This window comes from Sminthopsis crassicaudata, chromosome 2 (genome assembly GCF_048593235.1).
Source record: "Sminthopsis crassicaudata isolate SCR6 chromosome 2, ASM4859323v1, whole genome shotgun sequence".
NCBI lineage: Eukaryota > Metazoa > Chordata > Mammalia > Dasyuromorphia > Dasyuridae > Sminthopsis > Sminthopsis crassicaudata.
This window is the reverse complement of record NC_133618.1, coordinates 171252850-171269172: the sequence shown is the minus strand read 5'-3', so window position 1 is coordinate 171269172 and position 16323 is coordinate 171252850. Positions and strand designations below refer to the sequence as shown.

General features: G+C 34.4%; 1 protein-coding gene across 6 annotated transcripts in view; it reads right to left on the bottom strand.

The window, feature by feature from the left end:
• The window catches only part of PAK5 (p21 (RAC1) activated kinase 5), a 436232-nt gene that overhangs the window by 184229 nt on the left and 235680 nt on the right, over positions 1 to 16323 (bottom strand). For 4 of the 6 annotated variants that reach the window (XM_074287868.1, XM_074287869.1, XM_074287870.1 and 1 more), the window contains one exon: positions 4111 to 4224. The exons of the other annotated variants lie outside the window; for them this stretch is intronic. The gene's annotated coding sequence lies outside the window, so the exon portion shown is untranslated. The remainder of the gene's footprint in view (positions 1 to 4110; positions 4225 to 16323) is intronic. 6 annotated transcript variants of the gene reach the window in all.

The following is a 16323-nucleotide window of genomic DNA, read 5'->3' as shown; positions in this document are numbered from 1 at the left end:
AGTACAATGCTGGAAAGATTGTGACAAGCCCAAGAAGAAGATCTAGGAATGAGGAAACAAGGTAAAGCATTCTATCTTTTGACTCTGAAATCCTAGCATCCTTCCATGGACAAAAGAAATGATCAACTAAACATATTTTACACCACCCAATTTATATCTTGCTTGAAAGGACAATTAAAATTTTGGAAAGAATTTTCTAAACACAACCTGCTTAGATGCCTATTCAAAGAATCTATTTAGTGATCCTCATGCTTTAACAGATGCTTAGCTGTCACCCACACAGAGATTGAATAGAAAAAAATGGTATCTCTGAGAATTGAAACATAGCTTTTAAAAAGATATCATGTGACCTGATTGTTCTCTGCCACTGCTCTTTAGTGCCTCCAACAACAGAGAAAAATACTTCTACACATCCCATTGCTTGTGTTAATCTATCTCATGTACCTTTGAAAAGTCTTTTAGGTGGAAATTAACACTAAGGGGGAACATAATCAACTGGAAATTAATCAAATAAACCTTTTTATAGTCAGTTTCAGGCTTATTGATGCAAAGACCAAACAATTGTAAACATATTCTTATGCTAGTAATGCCTTCCACTAGCACTGTCCTCCAGTGAATGCTTCATGATGGTGGGGAGAGAAGTAGTTATGAGCTCTTAAAAACCATGTCAGTGATGCATAAATTCTAGGAGGCCCTACCAATGCCATATCAAACCAGGAAAGCTTTGTATATGTGTGTTATGTGTGTATATACACACATATACATATACACACACATATACACATATAAGGAAGGCTTATATATAATATATTCACATACACAATATATTTCATATATCTATGTGTTTGTACATGTTTATGTATAAGTAAATATATTATTACAAAGATATATTTCATATACATACACATCTGTTTCCTCCAATTAGATTATAAGCTTAATTTTGAGTAGGGATTAATTCACTCTTTGTACTTGTGCTCTTAGAAGCTAACAGAGTGCCTGGAACACAATAAATATTTAACAAATACTCAACAGATCTTGATTGACTGAATGATATATTTTAATATAAATCATTATCTGTCTATCTATCTTATCTCTATCTCTCTGGTCCCAAATCCTATTAGTAAGAGATTTACTGCCCTGTGTGAAGAGTGGAACAGAGTTGCTAAGGGAAGAACAACTCACTTTCTTCAGTCTTTGAGAATCTTCTAGCTTTAAATGGCTTTGGACACTCCTGGCTTTCAGTTTCAAGAGGGAAGATAAAAGAGACCAATTCCACTTTGGATTGCTAAAGAAAAAGATTCTGGGAAGGCATGTGCTGCTAGTGTCTGTCATGTGCCCATCCCCAGATTCCTATTTTAAAAACTTAAGAAAACTTCCCTCGCATGAGATCTAGAACTTCCTTTTTGTTGAGCTAAGTTATCTTACTCCTAATGAGAGATCACTTCTGTACTGTCTGTTATATATTCATATATAGATGGATATATATATCCATCTATATATATTCTTTTCTGATTTCTATTTTGTTATGTTTTGGGTAGATGGGCTTTTTTGCTATTGCCATGTGTGTTTGGTGGGAAAAGAGTCAAGCTTTAGCTTATAGAGATTAGAGTCCCTCTTTCCTCCAGTGATGACACCAAGATCACAAATTAAATTGAACCTGATCATATCCTCTAAAATAATAACATTTAAGAGAACACATATGTAAAATTATAATCCAGTATCCCCTCTCTCTGAGGAAACCAGGGTGGTAGCCTCTGCCCCCAACTTCTTTTCCCTACTAGAAATAATTAGCCTCCTTTAGAGAAAAATGGGGGGAGGAGCTTTAAAGGGCTATTTTGTCTCGCTTCAAGACATACCATACAGACCTTGCCACAAATGATGGTAGTTTCTTTATACATGGATTCTCTATAAGCCTGTTCAGTTGCACATTTATAAATAGGTAGATATATAAATATACGCACACATATATTCAGAAAACACATACACATTTATATATGAAAAGCACTTATTCCATCTTATATTTTAGAATTATATAAAATATGGGAGAGAGCTTTATCATAATTATTACTAAATATTCAAATTTTTTACTTAACACTTTTGTTTGGTCTTAACCCAGTTAGATTAGCAAGAGAACTTGATAAAATGCTCACTCAAATCTCAATCTCTGAATGGGCAAAATGTATTATTTCTGATTCTTCTCTCAAAATACACGCATACCCTCATTTGAACATAGTTAAACTGGGGAAAGCTCATCACCAGCAGGTTGACTGCTGAAGTAGGCCATCATCCCAATCCAATAAGCAGCAGCAATTATGTACTAAACTAAATTAGGAAAGGGCATTGCTCTTTCTGAGGAAGTCACAGATTCTTTTTTTATTATTAATTTTATAATTTTAATTTTTTGACATTACATATGCATGGGTGCATGGGTAATTTTTTTTACAACATTATCCCTTGTACTCATTTCTTTTCCGAATTTTCCCCTCCCTCACTCTACCCCCCCCAGAAGACAGACAATCCCATACATGTTACATGTGTTATAGTATATCCTAGATACAATATATGTGTGTAAAATCGAGTTTCTTGTTGCACAGGAAGAATTGGATTCAGAAGGTAAAAGTAAACTGAGTAGAAAGACAATAGTGGAAACAGTTTACACTCAATTCCCGGTGTTCCTTCTCTGGGTGTAGCTGATTTTGTCCATCCTTGATCAACTGGAAGTGGCATCTCTATGATGAAGATTTCCACTTCCATCAGAATACATCCTCATACAGTATTGTTGTTGAAGTGTATAGTGATCTCCTGGTTCTGCTCATTTCACTCAGCATCAGTTCATGCAAGTCTCTCCAGGCCTCTCTGTATTCACCCTGCTGGTCATTTCTTACAGAACAATAATATTCCATAACATTCATATACCATAATTTACCCAACCATTCTCCAATTGATGGGCATCCATTCATTTTCCAGTTTCTAGCCACTACAAAAAGAGCTGCCACAAACATTTTGGCACATACAGGTCCCTTTCCGTTCTTTAGTATTTCTTTGGGATATAAGCCCAGTAGTAGCACTGCTGGATCAAAGGGTATGCACAGTTTGATAACTTTTTTGGACATAGTTCCAAATTGCTCTCCAGAATGGCTGGATTCTTTCACAACTCCACCAACAATGTATCAGTGTCCCTGCTTTCCCACATCCTCTCCAACATTCACCATTATTTGTTCCTGTCATCTTAGCCATTCTGACAGGTGTGTAGTGGTATCTCAGAGTTGTCTTAACTTTCATTTCTCTGATCAGTAGTGATTTGGAACACTCTTTCATATGAGTGGAAATAGTTTCAATTTCATCATCTGAAAATTGTTCATATCCTTTGACCATTTCTCAATTGGAGAATGGTTTGATTTCTTATAAATTAGAGTTATGTTCTCTATATATTTTGGAAATGAGGCCTTTATCTGAACCTTTAACTGTAAAAATATTTTCCCAAATTGTTGGAAGTCACAGATTCTTAAAAGCATAATATTGTTTACTTGGAAGGGGGAAAGAAGACCATAACAGATCAACTTTGTGATCTATATAAAACCGATTTCCTACATATTTCAACAATGCTAATGAAATAGCTTCTGAGAGTCACGGGACACTTAAAATAGCTAGAAGGTACATTCTCTATGAAACAATCAGAAACAGTCTCCTATGGCATTTTAAGTGGTCTGCGACTTTCCATTAGAGAGATTTGGGGGACAGAATACCTTTTTTTTGTATGAAAACATTTCTCAATTGCCAAACGCATCTTTAAATTTATTAAGGCATGTTCTTGGTTATCCTGGGTGATGAAGAGAGGAAGCTAACTGCACACATCATTTGGAGAATTGCTTTTTTTCCTCCTGAGTTCCATTTGCATAAATTGAATATGGATAGAAAACATTTATTATCATTTATCATTTAAATTTTGAAGTCCTTTGTTAAAGACTTTTGTTTGGTATTGATAGACCCCATTTCTTAAATGAGTAGGAACATTTGATAAAATCCTAACTTAAATTTCAGACTTTGGATGGATAAAGGTTTCCTTGGTTTATCTATTAAATTATCTATTAAAAGTTACTATAAACATACCTTGTGTGATGTTTTCAGTTCAATGTTCTCTGTAAGAATCTCAAAGAGGTCCTAATTCAGCTTCAACACAACCTTGCTGTGTGTGTTCCTGATGATACAAATCCCCTTCATCTTCTGAAAATAATTCAAATAGTGGGAATGTAGGGAACTGATATTGAGATAAATTTTGAAAAATAATTTCTGAACAGACATAGGTTAGTTCTAGCTAATTCTAAGGGTTAGATATTGTTCCAGCTCTCCACAGCTCTCCCCATCTCTAGCAAGGGAGGGAGAAAGATGGATGATGCTTATAAATAAAATTATAAACCTGAACTTCCCTTCTTTTCATTACATTGACTTGTTGAAGGAAGGAGCAATTATTTAATGGACTGGCACAGTATCAAGAAAGCCCCATTTTCTCAGTCCTCTGGATCTGCCCCAATCAGAATGAGCTTGAAGAGGGGGTACTTCTTATTCTGCTTGGCAGGTAAGAAACCCAAACCCCTTATCTCTGGAGTTGGTAAAAGAGTTATTACAATTAATTTTTTTTAATCCTTTATTATATTGGACTAAACTTAACCCATGTTTTCTTTTCAAATCTCTTAATGTAAAAACCATTAATGAGGCTTAAATCAATGTAGTTTTTAGTATGTGTGTACATTTTTAAAGATAAATATCAAATCTTTGCATATAAATTTTATATATATATATATATATATATATATATATATATATATATATATATACACACATACAGTAAATAACATTGATAATAAGTACTCAATTATCTTGTCAGTGCCAATTAACAATAGATATGGTACACTTATAATTCCTTCCTCCATATTAAATGAGCTATCCTAACTCAACTAATTAAATGGCCTTCCCTCCAAAAGTCCCCATATTATCTAGAATTATTAAAAGTTCCTTTTAGTCAGTACTGACATAAGTGGTATAAGAGCACTCTCTCTGACTTATTAATATTCAACAAAGCATTAATCATATTTATCACTGACTGCAAGTCTCCTTACTGCCCCTATCAAAGAGTCAATGGATTTTACAGACATTATAAATTATCTTGCCCAACTTATTTATGTTGTAGATAAAGAAACTAAAATGAAGTATGAGGGAACTGACTGGTGCAAGGTCATCTAGGTATTAAATAGTAAGAGAAGTACTAGAATCCTAGTCTTCTGACTCTAAGTTCCATGATCTTTCCCATATATCAAAGTTCCCACTGTACTAGTTCTTAATATACTGTTCTCACTGCCTGGAATAACCTCTCTCTTCTTCTACCACCTAACCATGTCCTGCCCATATTTCAATAATTTCTTCCATAAAGTCTTTTATGACCTCAGACCTCATTGATTCATATTTGAACTTTTGTATTATTTAAAATCCACAAAATTTTAATTTTTAATGTACAGTCTTCTATTGCTTTTTTGCATAATGATTGTCTCCCCAACTTCTCTAGTCCTATATATTAGTTCCCCCAAGGACAGAGAATAGGTCATGAAATTATTTTGTATGTTTCACAAGAGTAGGAGTTTAGTGACATGCTAACTGATGTCAAGGAATTCTGTTGCTCACACTTTTTAATACAATTATTGAGTTTTCTGTGTGGGTATGTTATTTTGCCACATAAGGAAACCTGTTAGAATGCATGCTATTGCAATAAAAATGTTTAATATAATGGAAATATTTCTAAATCTCTGCCAATGGCCTATGGGAACAATGCTCTATTGATTTCAGGCTAATTGAAATCTCTGTCTTGTCATTCCATCATTTCTTCAACACTTCAAAGATCAGTACTATTTGAATGTAGAAACTTTCCCTCCATTTTCCCATGTTCCCACCATATCACCTCTATACAACGCAATTCTTCCGTGAATATTCCGTGAATATATTTATGAGTTGTAGATGAAAAACCTGGTTCCCAGCAATTATTAATCTTAATAATCTCTTGGGGCAGGAATTTTAAGGCTTCATAGTATCTTGATGTCACTAGTTAGGGCAGAAAGCTGAGAATATTGTTTCTACCCTTTCATTGCCATGAGATGAGAAATGTGGTGTGAAAGTGAGCTTTAAAAAAAAAAAAGACTTCACTATTGTCACTAGGCCCAGTGACAATCATTTTACACTTTCATCAGATGGAAAACATCAAGGATCTGGTCATATCAATCAAAAAAGCAGTTCACTGGATCTGGTCATATCAATCAAAAAAGCAGTTCACTGGAGGCTTGAGATTCATCATTTTAGCCACACTGGCCAAGACACTCATCTCTACACTGAATTTTCATTGGTTATTCCCTATGTCTGAAATTACTTCCTTCAAGTCCCAGCTAAAGTTTATCTTGGATGAGTAGCCTTTCCTGAATCTCCTTAATTCTAATGCTCTCCCTTCATTAATTATCTCCAATTTATCCTGAATTTTTTTTTAATGTACATGTAGTTGTCAGCATATTGTCTCTTTCTTTAGTTTGTGAATCTATTAAGAAAACGAACTGTCTGTTGCCCTTCTTGGTATCTCCAGTGTTTAGTACAGAATCTAATACCATAAGTACCTTAGTAGGTACTTAATTCATCAGTAAACATTTGTTAAACATGTGCTATGTTTCTGCCATTGTGCTAAATGCTTGGGATACAAAAAGAATCCCCTCTTTTAAGTTGCTCTCTTACTATTATAATGATAATAACTAACATTTATATAGTACTTAAAAGTCTATAAGGCAGTTAGGAATTATAATTATAATTATACTGATAACAATCCTGGTAAGTAAAGGCTATTATTATCTTTATTTTACAGTCCAGGGACTAACAACTAGTAAGTGACTGAGCTAGAATTTAAACTCAGGTCTTCTTTACTCTGGGTCCAGAGACAGCTGATAAGTGTTTTGGACTTTAACTTTTATTTTCTATTTTTTTTACATTCAATGACTATAACAAGCATTCTACAGAGATCAAGAAAAGACAGAGCATTAATTTACTCAATTAATCTATTTTTTGTGGCTTTTATTTTATTTTAAATTAATTTCTTTTTAAAATTTTTACAATTTATTCATAAGTAATTTTCCATCATTGACAATTGCAAAACCTTTTGTTTCAACTATTCCCCTCCCTCCCCCTTCCCCTTCCCCCAGATGGCAGGTTGACCAATACATGTTAAATATGTTAAAGTATAAGTTAAATACAAGATATGTATATATGTCCAAACATTTTTTTTGCTGTACAAAAAGAATCGGACTTTGAAATAGAGTACAATTAGCCTGTGAAGGAAATCAAAAATGCAGGTGGACAAAAATAGGGATATTGGGAATTCTATGTAGTGGTTCATAGTCATCTCCCAGAGTTTTTTTGCTGGGATTAACTAGTTCAGTTCATTACTGCTCTATTAGAGCTGATTTGGTTCATCTCATTGATGGAGAGGGCCACGTCCATCAGAATTGATCATATATAATATTGTTGTTGAAGTATACAACAATCTCCTGGTCCTGCTCATTTCACTCAGCATCACTTCATGTAAGTTTCTCTAGGCCTTTCTGAAATCATCCTGCTGGCCATTTCTTACAGAACAATAATATTCCATAATATTCATATACCACAATTTATTCAGTCATTCTCCAATTGATGGGCATCCAATCAGTTTCCAGTTTCTGGCCACCACAAAAAGGGCTGCCACAAACGTTTTGGCACATACATGTCCCTTTCCCTTCTTTAATATCTCTTTGGGATATAAGCCCAGTAGTAACACTGATGGATCAAAGGGTATGCACAATTTGACAACTCTTTGAGCATAATTCCAAATTGCTCTCCAGAATGGCTGGATGTATTTTGTGATTTTTTTTATATCAAATTTGTAAATGAATTGAAACCACTTGTTTAAAATAAAGTGTATGTGAGATGTTAGAAAAGGGTATAGGTATAACATGACAGGCAGTACTCAAGAGAAATTGTTACACCAACCTTTTTTAAGATACAAACAATTTTATAAGAGTCTATAATAGCAGAGGGAACAGGTGTAGACTTGAATGTCTTCAACATGCGGGGAAAAAACATCAAGTAAAGATTCTGGATCACCTCTCAATTCATATTCAGAAAGGGAAAAAAATACAAAATTTCTAGGGAGTTCTAGTAGAGGGCTTACATTTTTTAAATTTTAAATTTTCAGGGCTTAAATTCCCTCATTCTCTTACTAGTAGATACCTGAGATCTTATTGACTCTCTTATTGACCCAAGGACTCTACATTTGTCAATTTTTTTTTCCCCTCTACACATTGATCTCCACAATGAGAAAGAGAATAATAAAGAGTTTGAGCCTTTGGCATGGGGATTCCCCAGGAAGAAAATTCCCTTGATCCTTGCCAGGATCAGCAACCTTCTCTGCAATTTTAAAGTCTAAGAGAATTGCCTAGACCACTGAGAAGTTAAGCAACTTACCAGGGGTTACATACATAATATTTATCAGAAGCAGGACTTAAATCCAGGTCTTGCTGGCTTGAAATCTGGATCTTGAGCAATTGCTCGAGAACTACATTTCCTGTTCACCAGAGTATATGTAAGTCTAAACTAAGCCTTAGTTTTTTATTAGAAAATAGAGAATGTTCTCTATTTTCTTGAACTTGCAGAATTAAAATTCATGTATAAATATCAATATGTCTTACATAGGGCTTTCTTTAAAAACAAAACAAAACCCTATGCTAGCATTCTTAAAGTTTAACACTGAATTCTCTCACCATGAATTATGGGGGAGAAAGACATTTTGGATAACAAGAGAATTCTAGAAATGGGAGCCTTTATATTTTAAACATTTTTAACTGTTTTGATGGCATTTTAAAGAGAGTTCAGCTGTGTCTATCAAGAATAAATTAACCTTTTCTTGATGATTTGGTCCCTGTTATTAATATTGAATATTAATCTGATATTAAAATAGAATATTATCCTATTCATGTGGTTGGAAATGCAGACATAGACTGCTTGATAAAGCAGTTTGCAGCACAAAAAAAAGGAATATATCAGAATTCCCTCTTATGGAAGGAGAAGAGTTCCTGAGACAGCCCTGGGGGAAAACAACAGTTTGTAGGAGTGATTTAGATGAAGATGCAGCAAGGAGACTGAAAAAAAAAAGTGATTTAAATAGGTAGGAAGGGAATAAGGAAAGAGCAGCATCAAGAACACAGAAAGAAAAATGTATTCAGTAGAAGAAAATGACCAGCAGTGTCAAAGGGACAAAGCAGTGAGGGGGTGCTGTGAATAAAGTGTCTCAGGAGGATTCAAATTCAATCTTAAGACACTTACTTGCCTCAGTTTCCTCATCTGTAAAATGGAGATTTCAGCTTCTACCTTCCAGAATAGTTATGAAGATCAAATGAGGTAATAATCAAAATATTTAGCACAATGCCTGGCTCATAGTAAATATTATACAAATGTTAACTTAGTGTGTTGTTAAAGGCTGCAAGGATGAGGATAGAGGAAAGGCCATTAGATGTCACATTTAAGAGATCTCTGGCAACTTTGGAGAGAATTGGAAGCACATGAAAGGACAAAAAATGGAGGTAAATAGTGTAGATAACTTTTTTTAAGTTTAGCCAAGAATCAAAAGAAAGAGAAAGGATCTTTCCTAGCAGGGATGATTAGATCAGCTGACGGTCTTTCAAGAATGGAAGAGACATGGATGTGTCTGTGGGCAAAGGAGTCAGTATGTAAAGAGATTAAATGATAGAAAGCAGAGACTATATCAGGGCAATCTTCTAGAAAAGGACCAAATCTTCTGTAATGAGACTTACTTGGCAAGAAAGCCATTAGAGGGGCTGGGAGTGGGGTTTAAAGGTGTGTTAAATCAATTCAGGTCCAATGTTGGAAAAAAAAAAAAAAGAGGCATCCATAAATCATTGAACAGTTTGCAAAAAAAAAAACTCTGTCTTGTACAACAAAGATATGTAACAAAGGACACAATGGCCTTCACTTTTATAAATATGACTGCTCATATCTCCACTTCAGCAGGGAAGTGTGTGGTCTTCAGAAATCCATCAAGCCCCTAACACCTCCTGTGTAAGTGTTGTTTTTGGTCTTAGGTGTCCAGAAGATTGCACCAAGGGAAGCAGGAACCAATCAGACCGAGGAATAGTTTTGTTGCCATTTAGGGGAACTGATTCCTGTGGCAAGGAAATGGGAAACCCTGGTTCTGTTATGGGAAGACAGAAATAAAGGGGTGAGCAATTGAGGATGGGGAATGAGATTCAGCAGTGTGAGGGTCAGAATCACTGGGATGGAAAGAGTATGAAGGGGTAGATGCACGCTAACTTCCCAGGAATGGGTCTAGGCTGAGTATTTGTGGTTGGAGAAAGGTCTGCAGAAAGAACGAGATCTGATTCTTATTAAAAGGCAGTCTGTAGTTTTTCCTGGCAGTTAGGTGGATAAAGTTCCAGGTCTAGAATCAGGAAGACTCATCTTCCTAAGATCAAATCGGCCCCCAGACACTTACTCGCTGTATAACCTTATTTATTTCAGTTTCCTTATGTGTAAAGTGAGCTGGAAAAGAAAGTAGAAAACTACTCTGTATCATTACCAAAAACAAACTACAACAAAAAAACCACCCCAATGGAGTTGCAAAGAGTTGGATAAAATTAATCATGACCAACAAAAAAGTATCCCTTGTTCTTATGTGATCAAAACATCTTTTTATTTTCTTATTTCATTTTCTTGCCTACTTTTTCAATTGTTATACATTAGAACGTCATGTCATCATAGCCTTCTTCACTGATTGAATTTCAACCACTGGTGTATCAATATAATCACATACATTATGTAGTTGAAAGACTGATGGATTTTTAAAGAGAAGACTTGGAGTCAAGTCCCACCCTTCCCACTCTGGGCCAATTTCCTCATCTAAAAAAAAAAATAATAATAATGTTTGCATTAATAAACTTTAAGGTCCCGCCCAGCTCTTCATTTATGAGAGAACAGAAATAAGATTTACATAGGATGGGTATGTGGGGATAGATTTGATTTGCAAAATTCAGAAGGATACATATTCACTTCAATAAAAGCAGGAATGCAGTGGAATCTTGGTTTAAATGCAACACTGACCTACATTATCATGCTATAGGTGTAAGCCTAAATTCTCAAAGGCCTTGCCAGTGAAATGTTACTTAGACCCTACCAATCTCAAAAGATTTTGAGTACAGTAATATGTGTCTGCTGTCTCTGTTTAGCTAACTTGGGAGAAGCTCATCACTATGTTAACTTAATCAGCAGGGTGATTCATTTATTTTGTTTACTTTAGAAAAGTTTTTACTGAATTTATAACTAATTTTTAATATTAAAATTTATCTTTATATACATGTAATTGGAAAAATATCATTTAAAAAAAGAGAAATATATGTAAGAAATTGTTGAAGAGTTGTCAGTGAGTCAACCAGGATTTATTAAATGTTTATTATGTGCCAGTCATTGCTAGCCTTTACATGCTGCTTTAGAGTTTGCAAATAGATACAAATTTGTATATATTATGTTATTTGATCCTGTGAAATAGGTGTTATTATTATCCCCATTTTTAAAAATAAAGAAATTGAGGCTCAAAGACTTGTCCAGTGTCATACAGCTAATAAATGTCTAAAGCATGAATGAACTTACACCTTCCTGATTGCAAATCCACGAGTCCTCTGTGCCCCTGAAGAAAGTCCATAAAGTGAGGAAATCATCTTTAAAGTGAGGAAATCAGAGATCTTTGAAGTACCAATCTGTAGCAAAATGTTATTTGAAGTTCTTATAAGAGCTTTTAGTTTTAAACCAGGTCTCATTATACCAAATTCATGTGAAAAAAATGTGTTCACCTTACCATTCTTTCCACTCTTATTTCCCTACAACAAAATAAGGTTTTATTCTGCTTTGAAGACAAATAGATAAAAAGGGCACACATTCCTTTTACTGCAGTATCTTTCCCCAAAATTAATGCACCCACATTTTGCTCAAGCTGGGAAAACCTCTTAAGTCTATCTAGGAAATGCAAAACACTAGGATATCATCTTTCTCTAGGTAGTTAGCAGCAAGATGTTGCAGACAGAATACCTGGGTCTGGAATCGTTAAATCGCAAGTTCAAATCTGATTTCAGATATTTACTAGAACATTAGGGAAGCCACTTATTTATGTCTGTCTCAGTTTTCTTACTTATAAAATAAGGATAATAACAGCAGGGTTATTGTTCTTATTATCTACCTCCACCTTGCAGGATTATTGGTGGTGATCAAATGAGATGATATCAAATATTTATCAAGTGTCTATTATGAACCAGGCACTGATCTCAGTACTGGGGATAAAATTTGTAAAAAAGAAAAAAAAAAGATAATCTCTGACACCTCAGGGAGCTTACAATAATAATACTGATTAAAAGTAGTTAGTATGGTACCCAGCACATAGTAGCATTTTAAAAAAAAATCAGACTTCTTCAAATTGTGCTATATTACCTAGGAAGCATTGAGCATTAAAATTGCTAGAGTCAGTAACCCAAAAGACAATGGAGACCATAACATGTGCAAGTAAGTTGTAGCATATTGATTTATATATAAGCAATGGCATGAAGGATATAATCTAGAAAATATTGCATCAGGGGAAAAAATAAATGAGCTAGGTATAAAGCAACTGATAACAGATGGATAGCCCAGAGTCCTAGATTATGAATGTTAATCAAAGCATAAATGAGAGAGACCTGTTCATCAAAGGTGTTTGACACTACTAGGGAGGACATTTTGTTCTAAGTCCTCAGGTACTTAAGAGTAAATGACATGCTGATTAGATCAAAGCCCCTACATTGAGTACTTTAATGAAATCCCTGATAGCTCAAAAAATTGATCAAAAATTTGTTGGGAAAACAAAACAAAACAAACAAAAATGGATAGAGAATGATATCCAGTATTTGGCACAGTATCTGGTGTGTGTGTGTGTATATATATATATATATATATATATATATATATATATATATACACACACATACATATACACACATATACACACACGTGTGTGTGTAGTATATGTGTGTATGTATGGTGTGATATATATGTGTATGTGTATAATATATATATATGTGTGTGTGTATGGTGTGATATACATGTGTATGTGTATAATATATATATATGTGTGTGTATGTGTGTATGGTGTGATATATATGTGTATGTGTGTAATATATATATGTGTGTGTATGGTGTGATATACATGTGTATGTGTATAATATATATATATGTGTGTGTATGTGTGTATGGTGTGATATATATGTGTATGTGTGTAATATATATATGTGGGGGGGTATATATGTGTATGTGTGTGGTATATATATATACATGGTATATGTGGTACATATATATATATGTGGTATATATATATGAATTGTGTATGTGTATTCTGCTGTTCTTTTGTTCAGTTTTATCCCACTCTTCATCATCCTAGGGACTAATTATCTAAATATGGAATTTTCTTAGCAAAGATACTGGAGTGATTTGATATATGTAAGAAGGATTAAGTGACTTACCAGAATCACACAGCTTTACATCTGAACTCTAGGTGGTTCAGATGATAAAGCAGTGGGCTTCAAATCAGGAAGACTCATCCTCGTGAGTTCAAATCTGACATCAGACACTTACTAGATATGTGACCCTGCATAACTCATTTAACACAGTTCTGCATCTGTAAAATGAGCTGGAGAAGGAAATGAATGGCCAATCACTTCAGTATCTTTGAAAAAAAAAAGACAAAAATGGTGTCACAGAGCCATACATGACGGAAATGACTAAATAACAGCAACAACTTTTTGACTTGAGGTCCACTGTACCACCTAGCTGCCGAGTGGACATTTAATAAATATTGACTGATGGATACCCCATATTATGACCATAGGAAGTCAGTGCATTTGGCCATAATTACATCAAGGAATTATGTCTCCATCACTGCCCTTCCAACCATCAATTTTCTTCCTACTCAATTTGTTTCAAATGGTCAGTTTCTTCAGTGAACTGCTTACCAATGTCTTATCCCATTCATTTTCTACCATTCTACTTTGTTAATCCCAGAGTTAGTTATAAACCATTGTTATCCATTTTTTCTATACTTGGTTCTATATTTATAATTCTATTCGAGAAAGTCAAAAGCCATGCTGATCCCCAGAGAGAAAATGAGCTCTTTGAAGGCAGGGACTGTCTCATATATTTGTCTTTGAATCTATAGTCCCTGGAACAATACTGTATGCATTAAAATATTTCATAAATGTTTTCTGGATGATATTAATTTATATTACACTGCTCTGGTTTTCACAGCTATTAATTTGACTCTTGAAATCTTGACAAAAGTTATTAGACAATAAAGAAAGTGGATAAAATTAGCTTTTATATTCCTCACGAAAGACCTAGGACACTGAAGGTCCTTAGTCTATCTCAATCTAGTTGAATTTTGAGTTTCATGGACAGATTAAGTGATCGTGCTTTAACATTATCATCACTAACAGATGTTCATAATTCATAGAATTACAGAGCTGGAGCCCAAAGGACCTTCAGCAGTCATATATTTTAGGATCATCATTTTATAGAGAAGAAAACTGAGGCCTCAGAAAGCAAAATTACTTGTCCAGTCATACAGGATTTAAATGAAAGAAGGGAGAAGGGAAGGAAGGAAATAGGGAGAAAGAAAAAAGAGAGGAAAGAAAAGGAAAAGAAAGGAAAGGGGAAAGAGATAGGGAAGGGATAGGGAAGGGAAATGGAAAGGAGATAGGGGAATGGAAAGGAGATAGGGGAAGGGAAAGGGAAAGGGGAAGCAAAAGGGAAGGGGAAGGGAAGGGCAGCAAAAGGATAAGAGGAAAGGAAAGAGGAAGGGAGGGTGAAAGAAAAGAGTGAGGGAGGAAGATGGGTGGGAGCTGCTAAGGAGAGAAATGACAGGAGGAAGAAAGAAAGAGAAAGGAGAAAAGGGAAGAGAGAAAGAAAAAAGGAAGGGAGAAAAAAGAAAGAAAAAGAAAGGGAAACTAAAACAAAGAAATAGAAACAAACAAGAGGAAAGAAAGGGGAGAGAGAGAGGAGAAAGAACAGAGAAGAGAGAGAGAAGAAAGAGAGAAGAGAGAGGGGAGAAAGAGGAGAGAGAAGAGAGAGAGAGGGAGAGAGAGAGAGAAAGAGAAAGAGAGAGAGAGATGGAGAGGAAGGAGGAGAGAAGGTCAAGAAAAGGAAGAGGGAAATGGAAAGAAGAGCCAAGAACTGTGCTAAGTATTTTTTAAATAGTATTTCATCTGATACTCACAAGGACCCTGAGAAGTAGGTATTACTATTATCCCCATTTTACAGTTGAAGAAACCAAGGCAGAAGTTACTTGCCAAGGGGTTGTCTAAGCTATTCTAGAGGGACTGTTCTTAAATTATTCCCTAAAATATGGTTTAGCCTTTTTCTTTAGGTACCATTAAGTTGTAACTAAATATGTTTTTCCCCTCCATTTTGATAAATCATCAAATAGGCATGGCGAATGGAATGAAGGAGACTAGGTAGTGATTAACTTCTTTTTTAGTTGACTTTTTTTTTCTTCCATAAATATTCTAGTCTCTTAAATTAAATACAATAGAATAATCTCACTTAAATTCATGAGGTCGCAATGGATTTTTAAAATTTATAAAGGCCTCATAGGAGCAGAAATTGATCTTTTAATGCAATTATATAGATTTTCCATTTTATCTCCCTCTTCACTATTTCATACTTTTTGAAAGATGGGCTTTCAAAGCAGATTTATTTATTTATCTGCAGTCAATGAAAAGAATAAGTTTACCACAAATTACTTGATCAAAAACAAGACATATTTTAAAATATTATAAAAGTAATGGCAATATATTTAGCAAGTATAGAAAATGAAGAGAAGTAAGGTTTTTTTTTTCTTAACTTTCAACTGAATGACAAATGGAAGAAAATGTTACAATATAGTTTCCTTTTATAGTTTCCTCATATATTTCAAGGTATAAATCAAGTCAAAAGTGAATGCAATTTAAAAATTAAACAGGTTCTAAAATTAACTAGCAATTAAGAGTAAGATAATTCAAGATATTTTAATCAACGTTTCACCTTCATCCTGAAGAAGTGATTTAATTTTCTCCTATTTATTTTTATACTTTATTGTAATCATCACATTAACTTTCCTTACAACTAACCAATATTTTTGCTCTTAGCATGCCTTATATGAATTGGTAATTACTTAATTCTTGCTTATGCTACATTACCCCC